The following is a 21,543-nucleotide window of genomic DNA, read 5'->3' on the forward strand; positions in this document are numbered from 1 at the left end:
TTCATAGTAATTGCCATTTGGTGGACTTTTTTGCGGAATGTTCTCTTATACATTTGAATACAGAATACAGTGTTGGAGTTTACAATGGCAAATACTTCTAAATGGTAGTAAACTATAAGTGAAAATGTTTCAACTTACTGTCAAAGCTATTTTTAGATAATTGCTGCTAGAAAATTACCAAATCAGTAGAATGCATGTATGGAATACTGAAACTCCTATACGTCTTTCATAGATAGTATGTAGCCCCTTACTTGCCAAGGTCATTCCCTTTTTTTCCGGGTTTCCTTTTACTCAAATTCCATAAATCCTTTTGAATAAATTCAGTATAAATCTAGGTATCTAGGTAAATCTAGCTATCTAGTTATATAAATCACTACTTAATGCGATAAATTTCGAATAAAAAAAATAAAAAAAAAAATATAATAGACTTAAAACAAATATAATTACATTTCAAAAGCATACTTATACATTTAATAGCAAATCGCATGGACTATTGATTTAAAAAAAATTGAGGTTTTATTTTTTCAATTTTTTTCAATGAAAGTACTTAAACAGCCATTTTTCAATGAAAATACAGAAAAAAAGGTGTTTTCAAAATTCAGGGTAGGGGGGGGGGTGGCAGCCCTGTTCATTGCACTCTTGGAATATAAGTAATCACTACGTGCGACAAGCACGTAGCACGACCGGACAGGCATACTCAAGAATAGGAAAAATACAGACAAACCGAAGACCGTCACTGTCGTTTTCAGAGCGTCGAAGAGGATTTAATGTTTGCACTGCCGTATTTGCTCATTTAATGAGGATTTGATGATGGAGGGGTGGGCCCTATCTTCGTAGCCTTCCTCGATACAACATCTCATGATTTTTACAATTTTACCGGAAACTTCTTACATTTTCTGTATAATAGCCTATGCGTTTTTTCTTAGAGTTTTACACTGATGTATAGTTCTTACAAGGAACTGAATGTTTGGACACCAGCTCTTATTCTCAAAAAACAGGAAAAAAGTTTTTGTGCTTCCATTATTCTCGTATTTGTATGGGTTTCCCGGAATTCGCCCAAAGAAAATTGTGTCCTCCGACATCTCCCCAGTAGTACTGTATTAACGCAAAGGGTTGTTCACAATGAGATATTACTAATTCCGAGATTTAGCTAGCGCTCAATTAAGCCAATCAGAAAATGCTATGAAAAATCCTGATTGGCTCAAATTAGTTTTAGCTAAGTCTTTTTAAAGATTTTCGGAAATCCTAGGTAAAAGACTTTCGAAAAATTCGCAAAACCCGCCTTAGTGTAAGTACTGGTACTGTTGTACTAAAGGGACTCTTTTATATAGTGCTAGTATGGTTAATGCTAATGAAATAAAATAAAATAGGGTACCATCCCTTTATATGGGCCTTTCTAAAAAGTCAAGTTTGGTTAATGCTAATGAAATAAAATAAAATAGGATGACTATATAATAGTTTAGAAACAAATTTGGGCTATATATTTGCACATTAGGGGGAGTAGGGGCAAAGCATAGCATATATTAAATACGTAACCTAACCTAGGTACCCTCCCCCCCCCCCAAAAAAAAACACCAAAAAAAAACACTTTAAATATCTTAAAACCACGCTATACAATGTATTTCTCTACAGCGGTGTATTGAATCATCAAGTAAAAACGGGTTTTTCATTGCGTCTCTCCTGTTTGACTATAGCATCTCTTTTTGGACTTCTTTAGAGAGGCCCGTATATAGGGATTGTACCTAAAAAAGGATGACTATATAATGGTTTAAACAAAAAATTGGGCTATATATTTGTACATTAGGGGGGGGGGGGCAAAGCATAGCATATATTAAATACGTAACCGAACCTAACCTAGGTACCTTTTTTCCCCTAAAAAACAGCAATTTAAATATAGTATACGATATTAAAACCATGCTATACATTGTATTTCTCTACAGCGGTATCTTGTATCATCCCGTAAAAAAGGGTTTTTCAACGCGTCTCGAGTTTGAGATATAAAGAGTCCCTTTAGTACAACAGTACCTAATTACTGAATACTTGAATACCAAAGGGGGTTTCTTTCTAAATTTGCGGCACCATTTCACAATATGGCGCTTTCTTTTATCGGGTTTTAAGATGACTATTGAATCTTCTTTTGAAAGAGTCAACAGAGATAAGTTAATTATATAAATATAATTAACGTATAAGTTTTATTAGCGAATTATAAAATTGAAAGCAAGCACATTAGACCTTAGACCTTGGATCCTCCTGTGCCTCCAGAGGTGCTTAGGGCATCCAAGAAGAGCCGCCAGTCATCTCTCATTGCTGCGGCCGCCCAGACATCCAAGACAGAGTACTTCTGGCTGCGCCAAATTTGAGACAGTTTCCTGAAAGATGTATTAGCCTAGCCGATTCTTAACTTTACTTCTCGCTGACGCGATCCTGAATTGTAGATGGTACTTCCTAAGTACTTGAACTCTACGACTTCCTCTATCGTCTGGTTATCAAACAGTTCGTGGTAACGAACTGTAAGTAAGGAGCGACCCGGCTCAACAGTAACCGAAACTCTAAAAAACAGAATTTTGAAACCAATAGATACATCAAAAGAATCGGATTTTTATGCTGATTTCAAATATATAAGTTTCATCAAGTTTAGTTATAGCCGTCAAAAGTTACGCGCCTGAGAAAATTTGCCTTATTTTCGAAAAAGGGGGAAACAACCCCTAGAAGTCATAGAAATTTAATGAAAATCACACCATCAGATTCAGCGTATCAGAAAACCCTAGTATTGAGGTTTCAAGCTTCTATTCTGCAAACATATGGAATTTTGTATTTTTTGCCAGGAGAAAGATCACGGATGCGTGTTTATTTGTTTGTTTTTTTTCCCCAGGGATGATCGTATCGATCGAGCAGTCTTAGAATATCGCGAGAGGGCTCATTCGAACCGAAATTAAAATATATAGTGCCCTTTTTAAGTGATCAAAAAAATTGGAGGGCAACTTGGCCCCCTCCCACGCTCATTTTTTTCCCGAAGTCTCACAATCAAAGCTTTGGGACAGCCATTTTGTTCAACATAGTCGAAAATCTAATAAATATGTCTTTGAGGATGACTTAGTCCCCCACAGTTCCCTAGGGAAGGGCTGCAAATTATGAATTTTGCCCATTCTTTACATATAGTATCGGTTAATGGGAAGTATACAGACGTTTCAGGAGAGATTAATTTGTCTTTGAGGATGACTTAATCCCCCATAGTTCCCGGGGGAAGGGCAGCAATTTATAAACTTTGCCTATTGTAGATAATTCTATAAACTGTGGTTTAGATATAGTATTGGTTATTGGGAAGCACAGTTTATAGAATTTTCTATAAACTGATTCTATAAACTGTGTTGGGAAGTATACAGGTGTTTTCAGGAGGAATTTTTTTCGGGGTGTTCCCATTTGAGCGCTTTCCCATTTGAGCGCCACGGAATTTTGTTCCATTTGAGCGCCACGGAATTTTGTTCCCATTTGAGCGCCACGGAGTACCATTTGAGCGCCAAACCCAAAATTGTGATTTTGCGGTGGATGAAGCGTGGTTTGCTGCCACATTGACCTGTAGAAATATTTATTGCCACGAAGACAACGAACAAAACTGAGGATTTTATTGGGTCAATGGTTGTGAAATAACTCTGTACTGAGAGTTAAGAAGCTAAACGTTTGTTAAGCTTGTGAAGAATATAAGTGAAGATTTTACGCACGTTCATAGGGTAAGAACTGATTGCCGCTGAAGAAGGCTTGCTGGTCAAGTCGAAATATTCGGCTCTTTTTTTAGAGTTATTTCACAACGATCGTTTAGAAATGGAACGAAATCACCCAAAAATCGTGCCAAAAACGGATAATTCAAATTAATATATTGGTAAAAATACAAACAAAAACTGCTAATATCACACATCCGGCGAAATGTTATGTGCGACACCCAAGAGAAGCTCGTCTGCTGTTCGAGTTCCAGCCCTGTACTCCGTCGACAGCTTTTCGAGTCGTTCGTTCAGCCTTGCATACTTCTTGTTCGTCCGATGGATGACATGACCCTGGAGTAGCTGTGTCCTTGCAGAATCGACGACTGCTTGTTCTTCCTTCAGGAAAGAGATAAACTGCCACAAGTTCGGGTGGTTGTTAGCTCAGTTCAGTTCAATTTCGGACTTGGATAAGAGAAGAGCGATTTTCAACATGAAGAGGAAACGCAAAATATTATCTGGCGCTCAAATGGGACACAACTGAACTAATTAAAATACGGCGCGCAAATAGGAAATTCCCATTTGCGCGCCATGGCGCTCAAATGGGAAAGCGCTCAAATGGGATACACCCTTTTTTTCTATTGAAGGGTCGGAGTAGGGGTTACGGGGGTGGATCTTTCCATGGATGGTATTTCCTTGGGGGAAGGAACATTTCTATGAAGGGTGCGCCAGATTTCCCAGCATTATTTAAAAAACGATCAAAAATTAAATAAAAAAATAAGTTTTTTTTTCAACTGAAAATAAGGAGCAATATTAAAACTTAAACGAACAGAAATTATTGCGTATATGAGAGGGTTCGCCCCCCCCCCCCAGTCAACACCTCGCTCTTTACGCTAAAGTTTTTTAGTACTTTCAAAAGAGTTATCTAAAACGTTCAGAAATTAACTAAAAAAACAATTTTTTCTTAACTGAAAGTAAGGAGCGACATTAAAACTTAAAACGAACAGAAGTTATTTAGTATATGAAAGGGACTGTCCCCTCCTCAACGCCTCGCTCTTTACGGTAAAGTTTGACTCTGTCTCAAAACTTTATTTTTAAAACAATAAAACACTTTAGAGTAAAGAGCGAGGCGTTGAGGAGGGGATAGCCCATTTAATATACGGGATAATTTCTGTTCGTTTTAAGTTTTAATGTCACTCCTTATTTTCAGTTTAAAAAAAAACTTGTTTTTTTTTAAGTTATTTGCATCGTAGGTCGAGTGGAGATCCAGTGTTCGCCATACTTTTTGCTTTTTTACCTTCGCAAATTTCAATGTATTAATATAATACGATAACAACAGAGGAACTTCATATGCAAATTCCGTTGCTGTTTGATTTTTGACTGATGTGAAGTTGCGCAACCGTCATAGGCTTGAAGGCAAGCCAATTATTGTTTGCTAAATAAGAAAATTGCGTAGCCAGGCGAATTATTGATTATTGCATCATTACAGGCTTCTGAGACATTCTAGCATTCTAGCGTTTTGAAAATAAGGGTTTACTATATTCCTCTATCTTCATTTGGTACTTGTTAAATATCCCGAAGAAAAAAGGGTACATATGTGTTAGTCAGTACAGACTCGAGAATTTGGATTTATAGTACCCGTCAACACCATCGCAAAATTTACCCACCATGTTCACAGAAAAGATTAGGCCAAAACTCTTTTTCTAGCCGAGTGTGGAAGACTTGGAACTCACTTCCATCGGAAATAATTGCAAGTACCACGGTCCAGTCTTTCAAAAGTAGTTTAGCCTCTACAGATTTCGGTATTTATGCATTAGAACTAAACCAGCGATATACACGAAAGAAGTCAAGTTTGGTTAATGCTAATGAAATAAAATAGGATGAATATAATAGTAGTAGAAACAAATTTGGGCTATATATTTGCACATTAGGTTGGTTGGGGGAGGGGGGTAAGCATAGCATATATTAAATACGTGACCTAACCTAGGTACATTCCCCCCTCTAAACCCCCAAAAACAACCGTTTAGATATTGTAAAATCAATGAGAAACCACGCTCTGCCATCAATTTAACTAGCAAACACCCGTTTGTTCGGTTTCCTTGTACAGTCTAAAGCCTGGTTTAGTTATAACGTATAAATACCATACTATTAAATAAATAAATAAAATCAGACAATAACCGGTTTGTTTGTATGCAGAGACAATTAGCTTCAACTCAGTGAAAAACTGTATTGTGGCTATATTCTCTTTCAAACAGTTCGTGGTAACGAACTGTAAGTAAGGAGCGACCCGGCTCAATGGTAACCGAAACTCTAGAAAACGGTATTTTGATACAAATAGATACATCAAAAGAATCACATTTTATTGCTGAATTCAAATATATCAAGTTTCATCAAGTTTAATCCAACCCATCAAAAGTTAGGCGCCTGAGAAAATTTGGCTGATTTTCGAAAAAAGGAGGAAAGACCCCCTAAAAGTTATAGAACCTTAATGAAAATCACACCATCATATTCAGCGTATCAGAGACCCCTACTGTAGAGGTTTCAAGCTTCCATCTACAAAAATGTGGAATTTTGCATTTTTTGCCAGAAGAAAGATCACGGGTGCGTGTTTATTTTTTTTTTATTTTTTTTTTCCCCCAGGGGTGATCGTATCGACCCAGTGGTCCTAGAATATCATGGGAGGGCTCATTGGAATGAAAATTAGAAATTCTAGTGCCCTTTTTAAGTGACAAAAAAATGGAGGGCAACTAGGCCCCCTCCCAAGCTCATTTTTTTCCCAAAGTCACCTGATCAAAATTTTGATATAGCCATTTTGTTCAGCATGTTCGAAAATATAATAAGCATGTCTTTTAGGATGAATTAATGGGAGGGCTGAAAGTTATGAACTTTACCCAATGTTAACATATAGTATTGGTTATTTGGAAGTATAGGCCTACAGACATTTTCAGGGGAGATTTTTCCTGGTAGTGGGGGGAGGGGGTGGGTCGGGGGTTATGTGGGAGGATCTTTCCATGAAGGAAGTTTTCATGGGGGGAGGGACATTGCTATGAAGGGGACGCCGGACTTCCCAGCATTATTTAAAAAAAGATAAGAAGTTTAATATAAAAAAAACCTGTGCATTTATTCCTTACTTATAGTTCGTTACCACGAACTGTTTGATAAATAAAATCAGACAATAACCTGTTTGATTGTATGCAGAGACAATTAGCTTCAACTCAGTGAAAAACTGTATTGTGGCTATATTTTAATAAATATTTATTTGGTATTTTGGTTAGGTTACATTTTGGATGCAGCCACGCTATACTTACCTCCCCCCCTCCAATGTAAAAACCATATATATATATATATATATATATATATATATATATATATATATATATATATATATATATATATATATATATATATATATATATATATATATATATATATATATATATATATATATATATATATATATATATATGTGTGTGTCACATCTATCTCCCAAGCGTCTCAGTTGCTTCAACCCGTACCTGTAGATCCCAATTCTCGAGTGCGTACTGGCTAGCAGACTGGCAAATTGGCCAAAACAGATAATTGTATGCAAAATATGCAAAGATAGACATTTTAAGAGGGGGGACAGTCCGGCCTAAATGTATACAAGAACATTTCGGCTGTCCTCTGCCAAAACCAAGTATCTACATTTTTCAAGTTTCCGAGAAAATCGTAAAATAGTGATTTTTTTCATTTTCTAAGCTGGATAAAACTTCGTCAATAGGTATTCTAGAGTCGGCCTAGTAGGGAGAAGCATTTTTTTTCGCATTATTTTTTTTTAACTCCAGTAAATGTAGATACTAGGTTTTGGCAGAGGTTTTCTTTGCTAATAAACTGAGTATTCCACCACCAAAACCTAGTATATACACCAAATTTTATTTAAAAAAAGATCTTCAAGTAACAATGAAGATATACTGCTGCTTCGAATAAAAAGAAAGGAGGGCTGAGCCCTTAGCTTATCAGAGAGGTTTATTCTTCATATGGGTCGTCTTCATCCTCGATGAGATCTAGGCGTTCATCAGAAACCAGAAGATCCTTCCAAAATTTCCTTCGATTTGCCGGCATCATCAGACACAATTTGTTAGCAATTGAAACTTTTTTCTGGCTTTGAACACCCCTCTGAACAGAGTTGGGCTCGGGAAGCTGCTTGATATTGAATTTCTTCTGAAGAAACAAGCATTGCTTTTCCTATCCGTCGAAATCTTGGAGGAATTTCATGCCGCGGAACCCCTTTTGAAAGGTAGCTGCAAGAACTGACTTTAACTTTGGTAGGGGTGAATCCTTTTTACCAGGAGTTCTTTTCTTGTATTTCCAATTCCTGAAACTCTTCAATTCTATTGCAGAAATTCCCTTCCTGCCGTTTGCAACACACTCAACAAAGTCAGGAAAGTCATAGTATTTCCTCTTTTTTCTCGTTTTCGTTTCATTGTTGCCGTGTTTGCCGTCTGCTGCATTGTGAGTGTGCCCTTTTGTCAGATACTTTAACATTATTCTCTTGGGCCCTTCTTCTCTCATGACCATCATCACAATAGAAGTATAAAGCACCCAATTCTTATTCTGACTGGAACAATTGTCCATCCAGAATATGAATTCCTGGACATCCTTCTCTGCTGTAACTACAGTATGAAGAGAATCCACTATGTTTTCGGCACCCCTGCCCCTCAAAGCTTCGTGCCACATCACACAAAAAGAACGCCCTTTTCCTACAGACGCCGCATAATACTGGTCGACACGAGTGAATTTTCATTGAAGACAACAAGACGACTAAGGAATATTGCTTCTTTGTTCCCTGGCAAGTCGGGTAACAGAATCACTTTTTTGCAAGTCAACTGCGAATACACATATTCCAGTTTATCCACTTTTAGTGGCGACACGTTGATAGGCATGTATAGCCTTCCTTGCCTGTTCAATGTGTTCTTGCCAGTGTCGCCTGGAAACATCAACATCGTGAGTCTTATTTGCAGCAGCAGAAAAAGGTTCAAATTCTCCATTAACAGCTTCATCGCTGCTGTTTTCTTTGCTGCTATCATCTCCATGAGATTGTACACACTCAGGACAAACATCACATGCTGGCATCTTTAGCGAAATGTTCATTTCTTTCAACTCACGTCTGTAAGTCTCATGCGACACAACTGGCACTGGATTCTTAGTAACAAAGTCCTGATGCATCAGATCAACCGTCAAAGAAGATGGCAGATATCTGATTTGTGGTGCATTTTTGCGACGGTAATGTGGCGTAGAAGGTCCAAAAGAAATGACATGATTTTTCACATTATCAACTACTTCTAATGGTAGCTTGTTGTAAGGACTCTGCCTACCCCTGAACTCCATTATGCGCTCACCAACTAGCCCACTTTTCATCTGTTTCTTGCAAACCTCCTCACTACCACAGTGTTATGTTTCTTCGGAAGGTAGTAGTGCCTAGTTTAATTTTTTCGGTAGACTTTAACCGATTGAGGGTCACTTTCTACCGTCGGTCTTCTTATGCACTCCAGTCTCACACAGCCGGCCAGAAATTTGGTTCTTGATGCATAGCCTTCTTTCCAAAACCTTTCCCAGATTTCTTTTCTGGTCCCAATGTTAAGCTCCTTACATTTCTTTTTATATGTAAGATCAGAGTAGTTTTCAATAAAAGGATGCTTGCACTTAGCATTTTCTTTTTTTGCCTCTTCACTTCTGTTTCTTTTTCTTCTAGGGCTGCTCCGTATTCACAGGCGCAAAAATACAAGTTCTACTTACTCTACATTTCTGATTTCAACTCTTTGCTTTGCTATTTGCACCGCGAGTCTTGCAAGTAATTCTCCTCTACTATTAGTGAAACCCTTCATTATTCTTCAGGCTTTGTTATTGTTCTTTCCAAAAATTAAAGAGAAGAAAGTGATGATTATGATGAAATTTTGCTGTTGATCCGCGAAAGCCGTAGAAAGTTGGTTTCGTCTGCTAGGTTTTCGCCGCAGAAACTAGGTTTTGCCACCCATTTTCCTGCTGGATGTAGATACTAGGTTTTAAAATTCTAGTATGTGCATAGCCTACTAGGTTTTGGCTGTGGAAAACCTGTAAAATTCGTTTCTATCAATGTAGATACTAAGTGGTATCTCAGCAACTATAGCAGATAGAAAAATTCTGACTTCACCACTGGATTCGCCGTGTTAAGATTAGGGGAGATCCATCCTTAACTCAAAATCGCATTTTTTTGTAGATACTTGGTTTTGGCAGAGGACAGCCGATTTGTTATTGGGATATATACAGACGTTTTCCGAGAGCATTTTTTTCTGGAGGTGGGGGGGGGATGGGTTAGGGGGTTACGTGGGAGGATCTTTTTATGGAGGAAGTTTTCATGGGGGAAAGCACATTGCTATGAAGGGGGCACCGGATTTCCAAGCATTATTTAAAAAAAAAACGATCAGAAATTAAATAAAAACAACAAGTTCTTCAAATACTAAGGAGAAAGTAAGGAGCAACATCAAAACTTAAAACGAACAGAAATTATTACGTATATGATTGGATTCGCCCCCTAGTCAATACCTCGCTCTTTAAGCTAAAGTTTATTTTAATACTTTCTTAAGAGCTATTTATTCTAATTAAGGGCCTTTGTGATTAAGGGATCAGTTTAAGAAAATTGGAACAAAATTCGAACTTTAGCGTAAAGAGGGAGGTGGCGAACTAGGGGGCGAACCCTCTAATATACGTATTAAAAATACATGAATACAGAAGTTCGTTACGTAAGTTAATTCGTAAGTTACGTATATTTATTATACGAGAAATCCTTCGAGAAATCCATTTAATCAAAAAAAGTAAAATTAATATGAAAATTTTGTTTTAATTATTCATGTACGGTGAGCCAAAATCAAAACCTGCATTAATTCAAAAACGTTCAGAAACTAAATTAAAAAAAACAAGTTTTTTTAACTGAAAGTAAGGAGCGACATTAAAACTTAAAACGAACAGAAATTATTCTGTATATGAAAGGGGATGTCCCCTCCTCAACGCCTTGCTCTTTACGCTAAATTTTGACTCTTTCTCACAACTCTATTTTTTAAAACAATTAAAAATTTAGCGTAAAGAGCGAGGCGTTGAGGAGGGGACAGCCCCTTTCATATGCAGAATAGTTTTTGTTCGTTTCAAGTTTTAATGTAACTTCTTATTTCAGTTAAAAAAAACTTGTTTTTTTTTTATTTAATTACTGTCAAAAACCAAATTTGACTTATTTATTTTACATTAAGAAAAATAAGTTTTCTAACAAAGAAATGCAAGAGCTTAAACAATTGCTACCCATAAAAATAACAAGCATTCTAGTATTATAGTATGAACATGACGATCAAATTGTAAAAAGACTTAGATCACCATTTAATCAAGAAAAGAATATTCTTATTATCTTAATTAAATATTAGTTATTTACTTTGTATTTAAACAATGATATCTTTAAAATGAAGAAAAACAATAATTATGATGAACTGCAAATAAGTTATTTTTGGGTTTGTTAAAAACAAATAAAAGAAACTTAGATTTTGTCGGGTAATGTTTTGGCATCGGTACTTTAAAAAGCAATATTTACAAAATACTAATCTATTATCAGATCAATTTCATGAGGTTTTTATGCGAGCAGAAAACTAAAAAGTTTTTTTTGATTTTTTTTTATTATTATTCTTATTAAAGATCATTTCTTTCTACAAAGAAAGTTTTTTTTAATCCAAGATACAGAACCAACCATTTTTATGTTAATAACTCTATTTACATACTTTTTCTGCAAGTGAAAAAGGAAGCAAGAAAAACAAAACCTTTGGTAACTTGAAAGTCAAGTAAGATTTTAAAATCAGTAGGACTTTCTAGTTTAGAGAGGATATTATTGGAAATCAACAGGTATTATATATCAATTTCCACCTCACCCCCTCCCCTCATTTCGCAATACTAATTCTATATTGTCTGAATGCTCGATAAAAGTTAGGATGTTTTGATATTTAAATGCACTCGTTGAGGTATCTTGCCCCCCCCCCATGTAAAAGACGAACCACTACACCTCCTTGCTCTCACTGTTTGATGGTCACGAAATGGAAAGTCTATTCTGCAAGGAATGATTCGAAAAATACTGTGAAATTTTCCCTAAAAAAAAAAAAAATTGGAAATCTAATAAAAACCCATGAATTACTCAATATATTCGGGATCTGATAAAATCGAGGAATGAATGACGTTTAACTTGACCAAAGTAATATTTCAGAAGGCTAAGAAATACAATTGTGTATAGAATAAGATGTTCACCTAAGCAGTATGGTTCTAAAATAATAAGCAAAATATATAAATCCAACCCAAGGAAGTTCCACGATAACGTTCAGAAAATTATCAGTAAAAAAGTGACCGAAGTCAAAGTGAGAGATGATAATGGTAAACCCCTGCTACCCAGTGAAATGAATAACTTTTTTTGCATTAATTTATAAAATTCATCCGCGACTAACAATCTTACCACTTAATGACTCACTTTCAAATATCCTATCCTAGATATTGGTACAGTTGCTAATAAGTTTACATTAGCTCAATTTTAAGACAGATTTAATCTGGAATGTATTTTAACATTGAGACTGCAGATATATACGGACTTTGACGCTGGTTTTAGTGATTGCATATAAAATTTTGATGGACTTGTTTACCTGGATAATGGATTTATTTCGGGTATGTTTTGGACCTGGGCTGTTTTTGAGTTGAGCAAAGCAAAAATAATAATATTTTTGTATTCAGCTATTCTCCGTTTAATCCAATCAAACCTTCAATTGGGTATTGATGAAGAAGTTATTATTAGTCATGCAGTGGGCTTTTTTTATGTAGACTTTCAGCCTGTGTGATTTCCCTCGAGACATTAATATTCCGATTATTTTATTTACTTGCCATTTTTATGACATTTTTATAACTTTAATATATAGTAAATACTTGAATAAATCCCTTGGGACTTGGTGACTTAATAAGTACAGAGATTTTGATAAAAGATTCAATTACCTTAAGAGAATTGAACTGTGTGAGTACAGCATCAGAATCTATAATGAACCCGGGATATTGCGTCATCTCTTTATAATAAATAATCGGCAAAACAGGTGGCTTGCAGTGTATAATAAAATGTTCTCGTTTTAGTTGTGAAAAAACTAAGTACTCAAATGACTCGATAAAGACCTTTGTTTGCGTAATTTGTACGCAAAAAGATTTTCCAAAAACCTGTTCTCGGACTAAATTGAAGTTGAAAAACAACATTCCAAAACAGCTGATGATCATAACCAGTATACTGCCAATCTCTCCGGTCCCAACAGCCAATGGGTTTGAAATTATAAAGAAATCAAAGATTTAACTATGCTTCAAACCATATTTTCCCAGTTTCCCAACTTGGAACCGAGTCAGTGTGCTGGCTAACAAATTCAAGAACGCAATGTAAAGCCCTCCATTTATCCCTCTTTGTTTCCGAAAATACTAGTGTCAAATGTACGGTCACTTATGAACAAAATGGAAGAGTTCGAACTATGCTTGAAAAATGAACTTGTTGATATTGCTTGTATCTGTGAATCATGGTCCGCGACTAAAGAGTATACTGCAATTGATGGATATGATACCTATTTCGAATCAAGAATGATTCTTGATTGCCACACTTTCAACGCCTAGCAGACCACTCTTTCATGTTGACCTGGTTCATTTAATGTTCCGCTTGATTCTAAAAGATTGCCGCAAGTGGGGAAATCATGTCCAGTAACCCAACACTTTGAGTACTGACATTGTTGCCAGTTTCTTCATTTTTCTTCCGGATTTTCACCACAAAAAAGTCAAACAAGTATTGTCGCTTTTTGCTCATTGTTTGATTACAGATTCACAAAAGCAAATAAGATAAACTGACGAGCTAACATCTAGTTTTTGACTGAACCCTAGTCAGAAATTTTGACAGCGGGTAAACCAGGGGAGAGGAACTAAATTGCAGATTTCAAATAAGGTTGTCTATTACCGGTATATTTGGTATTCTCCACGATGAGGATAGAAGTAACATTTCAAAAGAAAGTAATTGAAAAGTAACTGTAAAAGTAGCAGTAAGAAAAGTAACAGCGCTGTTTAATGGCTCTAAAAAAACAAAAACATGGGGATGAATAATAAAAGTGACGGGTCATTCAGTCTCGCTAGTTCAATATGGCACATAGCTAAAATACAAAATAGCTAGTAAATAGAAGTAACAAGATCTTTTTCAAAATCTAGAGGCCAGGCCCCCAGCCCCCCTCCTACTTAGCACCACTGTGGCCTTTCAAGCTTCCTTCAGGTGAATAAAAGTAAAATTTTGAATAACAAAATTTAAAAATCACAATGGGGGCAAGAGGATTTTAAAATGCCTAGGCGTGGCACAGCCCAAAATTGGTTGGAAACCACTGCTCTAGAAAACACCAACCCAGTAAAAATTTCCTCTGGACGATTCCCTTTAACATCTCCACATGTAAAATTGAGTTAGCAAAGAGAAAGTACGACAAATAAAAATAATTTTGAATAAACAATTCTGGTAAATTCCCCCAGTGTAAAATTTCCCCTGGAAATCTCCCCCCTCCCCCCCAAAAAAAAACTTCCTTTTCACAGAAAATTCTCCCTGTGAAAAATCCCCACATTGGAAAATCATCCGATCCCCACCCCGAAAAATGTCTGCATACTTCTTAACAATAAATACCATAAGTAAACAATGGGCATACTCCATGACTTACAAACCTGTCCCAGGGGCTGTGGGGGGTGGGAATTTTTAAACACACTTTTAAATGGCACTAGCTGGCTAAAAATTGTATTTACAGCCCAGTTAGAAATATATTCTGTATCAGGAAGACTGAAAAAGAAAAACATTAAATAGAAACAAATATAGTATTAACAAATAAAATTAGAACTGAAGTCATCATTTTGTAGTTTTTCATCAGTTTTCAAAAACCGATTACAATGCATACACAATAATGACTGTCGAAAAAAGTCAAATAAATATTTTCATATAAAAAAATGTTAAAATTAATATTACATTATATTGATATTCAATTTAAGTAATATTTAATCCATTTAAGATTTGAAGTCCTCTGGACAAAAACTACTGGTGTACATGTACTTTCTACATTATGTGCAATGAGCCTAAATAAGATCAGAAAAACCTTTTTGAAACATGATAACATAGCAACAAAAGCTACTGTTTGTCATCAATCATATTTTCAAGGGAATCCCCCCCCCCACCCAAAACAACATTAAAAAGCTCTTTAATAATAGATATTATCAAGACTGACGTAATATAGTTAGTATCAGTATGGGTGACAAAATGCTGCCTTCTATCAGATCACAAACTTAAACGAAATAAAGATTAATTTCCTGTTTCTATGATTTACGTGTATAATTTGATTGTTCATACTCCAATGAATAAAAATATTATATAATAATCATTTTATACGTTTTCAGCTTTCAGCTCCGAGACACGTGCAAGGAGTGGACTATAGCTCTTTCCCTTGAATTCTAGGGTATTCACCAAGACGTACATTCCTTTGAGCCCCATTGCATCAGTATTAACAGAGTTGCAGGAATTTCTACTCTGTGTGACTAATATAGAAGAATTGTCATTGTTGGTCTGAAATGGTTTTTTCCCAGAGTTTTGCACCTTTTACCCTTAAAAAAAAATAAAAAAATAGAAACTTCATTATAGACTGTAATAAAATTAGACGCCAAGGACCTGTCAATCCCGTAATACCATTTCATTGCAGCTCACAGTATTCTACGCGTAGGCTTTGAAATTCTACTGTGGGATTCAACTGTATTAGTAGTTGCTGGCAAATAGCCCCACTCTTCGTCTGTATGTCTTGACAAACTTTTGCAAATAAGTCTAATATTGTTGGAAAGTAGCCACCACTGTGCCCAATGGATATTAGAATTCCACTCTCTTGATTATCTAGAGTTTGACTTGGAAGACTTGAGGAAAATTTCTGAAATCAAATTGTGTTTAGCCTCCCTTCTACAATTCTCCAATAACACTGCCTCATTTTGTGTTGATACCTTACAAACAAGTTGTTATAGAGCAGAAAAACAATATTTTTCTGCTGTTGTTTTGCAAATCTTTCGAACTGTTTGCCATTAACTGCGCATAAAATGAATCCATCGACCTTAGACCCTTAACAGATCATTGGACCAGGAACATTCATTCTCATTGATGTTAGATTTACTTACTGCTTTATATTCCGAATTTCTGAGCATCAGTATACTCTACAGGGAATTTTTCTTTAACAATGGCAAATACAGCATCAAATGATGTTTTGTAAGATTTTGCCGTCAAATAGGAGACCAGCACACGGGTGACTACCACACACTGCATGGTTTCTTCATCGTAAACTACAATACAAAGCAAAGTTAAGCGGTGCTATGGTTCCAGGATATGTTAGGTCTGAAATAACAAAATATGCCCTAGAAAATTGGGCAATTTTAAAGAAATTTAAGCGGTACTACGGGTATATGATATGTTAGGTCTGGAATAACAAAATCTGCTTTAGAAAGGTGGTCAATTTGAACTGTAAACATTAAAACACAAAGCAAGTTACCATCTTCAACCAAAAAACTTCAAAAACTTCTCAACCAAAAAGCTCAAAAATTACTGACTCATCTGAGTGCTGTCCGGCAGGAATTGTTCTTTGCATAAATTCATCAAATGTTTCTAGTTGTCTTTAACGACTCACAAAACTGCAGTTTTGAGTTCGATGAACCACTTTCCAGACGCTTTCGAAATTGGTAATAGTTAGGTTTTTCCCTGCAGGAATATAATCGAGAGCAACTCCCTTATGTATTTCTGCAATGGTTATATTGGGATCCTTATCCAAAGTAATTGCTATATTCTTTCGTACCTCCAGCGTAAGTCTATTTTCGGATGGCCTGCAATGACTGTGAACACTAAACTCTGGTTACGCTTTGGATCCTATAGTGAAAACCCATCGTCGTCGATATTAACAATCAATAGGCTTGACTAGGCCAATCTTGCATTTGCATGTTCTCTGAACTTAATGAGAGCCTTGATGAGTCATTCAGATGTTCCTGGTAAAAATGTTCTGCAATGCTACTGTAATCCTGACCACATCTTTCCCCCAGCGCACGGATTTACATGTATAGTGACATTGAGCGATTCAGTGGCTTCTAAACATAATCTGGGAATTTGGAGGGTTTTTTCAAGGAGGTTCAGAGATTTTGAGCGTTAACTAAATAAATCCTAAGGAAGAATCTCAAAAGTTTTTATGTTTACCTTATACCTTAGAATTCAGTGTGTCACAGTTTTTTACGTAAAGATCAGTTTAATTTTTCTCAGTATACCAATAAATTTTAGGTCTGAGAAAGTAACTTCTTTCCAAGTGGTTGATTCAATCAATTTAACAGCGCTATCTATATACCATATTTTTTGTTTGATTCATAGTTGTTGTTACCTGAATAATCAAAAAAACTGACAAATCTGAACTCGTAATTGGTCTAGTGCGTAATTTGGAACAAAGCCAGCTAAAAAGAAGTATTTTTGATATTGCTTTTTGTACCCAAAAACAACTCACGAAGTTCAAATTCCAACATACCACAAGTGACAGACTGCCGGAGGAGAGCACTGAACCTTTTCTTTGTTTCAACTCCAATGCTTTAACAGGGGTATTCATTAAAATCATGACTATCCAATTTTTCGGCAAGATACATGTCTGGTTTTCCGACAAGAGGATTTAAAACATGGCACTCGGTAATGTCATATATACCACACTTTTTACATACAGAAAAAGCATCAGTTTTCTGAGGTCTTCTTTTCCATGTGCTTTTTCAATGCAGCAATTTCCTTCTGCTGCAGCAATGAGAAGATTCTGCACTACAGCTTTCCCCGAAAGATTAAAGCTGCTCTTCTCTGATGTACTTTTCTGAGGAAGCAATGTAAGCATATTTTATAACCTTGGAAAAATCATCCAATACTATTTTTGGCGTCACCACCGAGTTCCTGAGTCCAATAAATACAATGATGGAGATCATAGCATTCGTTAAACGGCATAACTCCTTTGACTGGTTCTGATCGCTTCCTGCCCTACCCTGCCTCTGCATCTAAATTGATATACTTTTTGAAAGAACAAACCGGAATTCCATACCGGATGCTTTTCTAATTTAAACTACATCCATAAGCAGTTGAGGCACACAACATTTTAATTTCGCCATTCTGCACTGTGGAATTGACATGCTTTTTGTGGGTAGTGGTAGAATCTCCAATAGAAATAGCATCCTTTACGTCATGTTGCAAAAGAAAAGAGCATGAGCATGTGAAAAGTAACTAATCGTTAGTTTTTCATCTACAATTAATGCTAATTTCTGCACAATTAGTTCCAAGGATTTTGTCCATTTATCGTCTCCCGCTTTGTCCAATGGTGGATTATAATGATCAATGTCTAATGAAATATTATTTCTATCTATTAGTGGACGATATACCATTAGAGACAATGGAGTAGCTATGTTACCACATACCGCTTGAAAAAGGCTTCTAAAATTTACTATTTGACGAAAAGATGTCTGGGACTCCTCCCATTCATAGAGAAGGTGACATTCATCAATCGCTAACAATTTGAGATGATGTTGAAGCAAAAGTCATTCCTTCGGACAAATCCAAACCGTGATGACCTAATAAACATTGAGGAGTAACTACCAATATAACTGGATTAGTGTCAACAGCTTTGTTAATATATTCAAGAGACTGAAGGAAATCTTCTCTATTGTCCTTTCGTCCTATAGCAAAAGCTTTAATATTTTGGGAATTAAGGTAACGGTCAGAACCACCGAAATTGTGATAACATTTCTCATTAGAAAGGGAATCTGATAGCACAGAGATTTTCCAGAATCCGAGCACGAAATTACCAGAATATCTCTCATTTCCAATACGGTGGTAATAGCCTCCATTTGATATCTTCTAGTTTCACTATTCCAAACCGTCTTATAGCTGCTATAACAATGGTATCTCGAGTTACTGTCTTGTTTTGTAATTGATGTAGTATGACTCAGCTAATGCTGGTACATTTGATGGCTGAAGAGCAAGATTATGAGTGTTACTGAAATTAGAGTGACAAATCATTTGGCTTACCAGGGTGCTTTAAAACACTGTTCTCCGAGAAGTACTTGGGTATGAAAAAAGGAGAATGGCCATTTCTGCAGATGTTTGATTAATATGCTAGTAATTTGCTACTATAGGAGAGCTAACTGTCGATGACTTTAGGAAACAAATTACTAGGAAGCTGTTGATTTAAAGCAGCATCGTCTGACACTAAAGATCCTGTGGATGCTAGGAAAGTATTAAACCACCACTTTCTGACAATATTCCATTCCAATTCACGATTCATTGGGACAGACAAAAACAGGCCTCGCAATATTTGAGTGCCTACACTTGAACAAAGAGGAAGCCTCCTCGACCTCTTAACGGCAATTTTTTAAACTGTTACAAAGAAGTATACACTACTGCAGTTTTACCACTACCAATTTTTTTTTTTGAGCCGAGGAATAGAGTCAACAAAATAAGTGTCAGGTAATCCATAGGACATCTTTTTATCTTTTTGGGGCCCGACATCTAAGAGGAATGAAATTTTTTCTGAGCCTTTATAAGTTCTGAAGTTCTAAGAAGATTGAATTGATCGTCTTCTGGACCGATTAAAAAGTCGTTGATAGGACTATCTGGTGCATAGACAACAAACACGGACTCAATTCTGTGTTTGACCATCCCTGAGTCGTTTACCCCGTCCCCCCTAACACACACACACACACACACACACACGCGATATACAGCGTGCATTAACCCTTGACAGGACACTATATGAACGAATACCAGGAAAAATCTCCAACGCTTCCCATGTAATCTCTAGGTCAGAATATTGACGAAAAATTTTATTTTTGCATGATTTATTCAAAATTGTCAATTTTAGACCATGTTGTAAAAATACGACATTAGCCTCTCGAGTATATAAAAATGGGGCATTTTCACTTGGTGTGGAAGGCTTTAAAACAATTGTTTTTGGCAGTAAGGCACAGTGGAAGGTCACATTTTTCGCATTCAAAAGTGGTATATTCCGATTTGCACTCTTTGCAGCGGCTCTGCTTTTCAGTCTTTTTTGGCCAGTGATCAAGTCCATCGGCTTGAGCAGATATTGCCGGTCGGATTCGATTGCGACTTCGAATGGGGCTGGGACTTGCTTCAACATCTGCGGATGGTCTAGCACGTTTACGTTGGGGCATCACACGCGCCGAGGCATACAACCCTTCAGCAACTTCAGACCTGAAGGCTCTCAAGATCCTCGGTTCGTCTGTCCTTGAAGTCAGCGCTTTGACGTCTGACCTGAAAAGAAGCCAGCTATTGCAGACTGCTGTGTCAATAAGCCACCAGAAGATTCTCATATACCATTTTCGTGTCCGAAGATGAGTTCGGCACATCTCCGCCAGCATGTCTGCTAAATCTACGCCACCCATATGAAGGTTGTACTCATAAACAATGGCTGGCCTTGAAACTTCAACCCTGAATTTATCCTTAACGTTTCAGCGTCTGCACGTATCCTGTGGCGTTATTCCTGCATACGTTGAAGCCAAGCAAACCGTGTTGTTATCTAACCATTTCACTACAATAACGCCAGAATGAAAGTCAGTCCTGTAATCTGACGTTCCTCTCTCTCGTTTCTTCATTTCACCATCTGTGAAGAGCGGGCAGCCCTTCAGTCGCGCTTTGTTCAACGTACCAAAACAAGGGAATCCTTTAATTTTGAGCAAACTCATTAGTTTCAAGCTCGAAAACCAGTTGTCAAAGTAAATCTTGTAGTTCATTTTCTCTGGCAAGGTACTCATCAGACGTAAAACTATGTTGCCTCCGACTCCAAGATCTGGCTCTATGTCATCTTCAACAAGAGTGCCCTTCCCTTGGTAAAATTCAAAATCATATACAAAACCTGACACACCGGCTCTTGTGAACACTTTTATTCCCCACTTCGTCGGCTTTTTTGGTAGATATTGTCTCAAGTTGTTTCGCCCCTTGAAAGGAATCATTTGCTTGTCAATTGAATGGTGTTCTTCGGGGCTGACTTCAAGAAACTTGGAACGGATATGACTCAGGACGGGTCGAATCTTGTATAGCTTGTCAAATCCTTGTTCTCCAGGTTTCTTAGCTTTATTGTTGTCGTTGAAATGAAGAAAACGTTTGATCTTGTCAAACCTTTGTCGGCCCATCTTGTCGGCAATTTGAGGGTATCTGGTGGCTGCTTCCCAGTGCATTCGATAATAGGGAACTTTTATCACTCACAATAATAGAATAATGCTCATGAAAACTTTTAGCTCTTCGGCAGTGAGGCAGAGGTTGCATCCCTGAGTTTGAAGTGCAAAGACGTTACTTTGTTCAACTATCAGCTCATGAAGTTCATCGTCAAAGAATTTTTGGAAGTACTTCAGTGGAGTCTCCAAGATGCCCGGAACTTGGCGAGGCTCTCCTTTCCAAGACAGATCAACTTTTTCTATCTCTGCTTTTCTCCATTCGAATTTTTCTTGGACTTTCGATTTCTTCTTTGATTTTCCAGTACTTGTTGTTGCCGGTTGCTGTTGATGACTAGAGGGTGGAGTTTCCCCCGAGTCATCGTCACTGGGTTCAGTGTTAGCCTCCACGTCATCCTGTTCCAAGAAGAAGTGGAGATTGTCCAGTAGAGGCAACAAGTCTGCATCAGGATCATCGATAAGATCTTCTGGAGACAGGAAGTCTGGATCATTGTCATCATCATCGCCGGACAAATCAGACAACATGTCTTCTCGAATGTCAAAAATATACTTGGCC

At 36.8% G+C, this 21,543-nt stretch overlaps 1 long non-coding RNA gene across 1 annotated transcript in view; it reads right to left on the bottom strand.

The window, feature by feature from the left end:
• Positions 1 to 21,543, bottom strand: part of LOC148953391 (uncharacterized) — a 257,683-nt gene that overhangs the window by 3,605 nt on the left and 232,535 nt on the right. The window contains exon 2 of the long non-coding RNA XR_016141633.1: positions 15,921 to 16,082. This is a non-coding gene — a long non-coding RNA (uncharacterized LOC148953391). The remainder of the gene's footprint in view (positions 1 to 15,920; positions 16,083 to 21,543) is intronic.

Source organism: Artemia sp. Qi Xiang Cuo, chromosome 4 (genome assembly GCF_049724085.1).
Source record: "Artemia sp. Qi Xiang Cuo chromosome 4, ASM4972408v1, whole genome shotgun sequence".
Taxonomy (NCBI): domain Eukaryota; kingdom Metazoa; phylum Arthropoda; class Branchiopoda; order Anostraca; family Artemiidae; genus Artemia; species Artemia sp. Qi Xiang Cuo.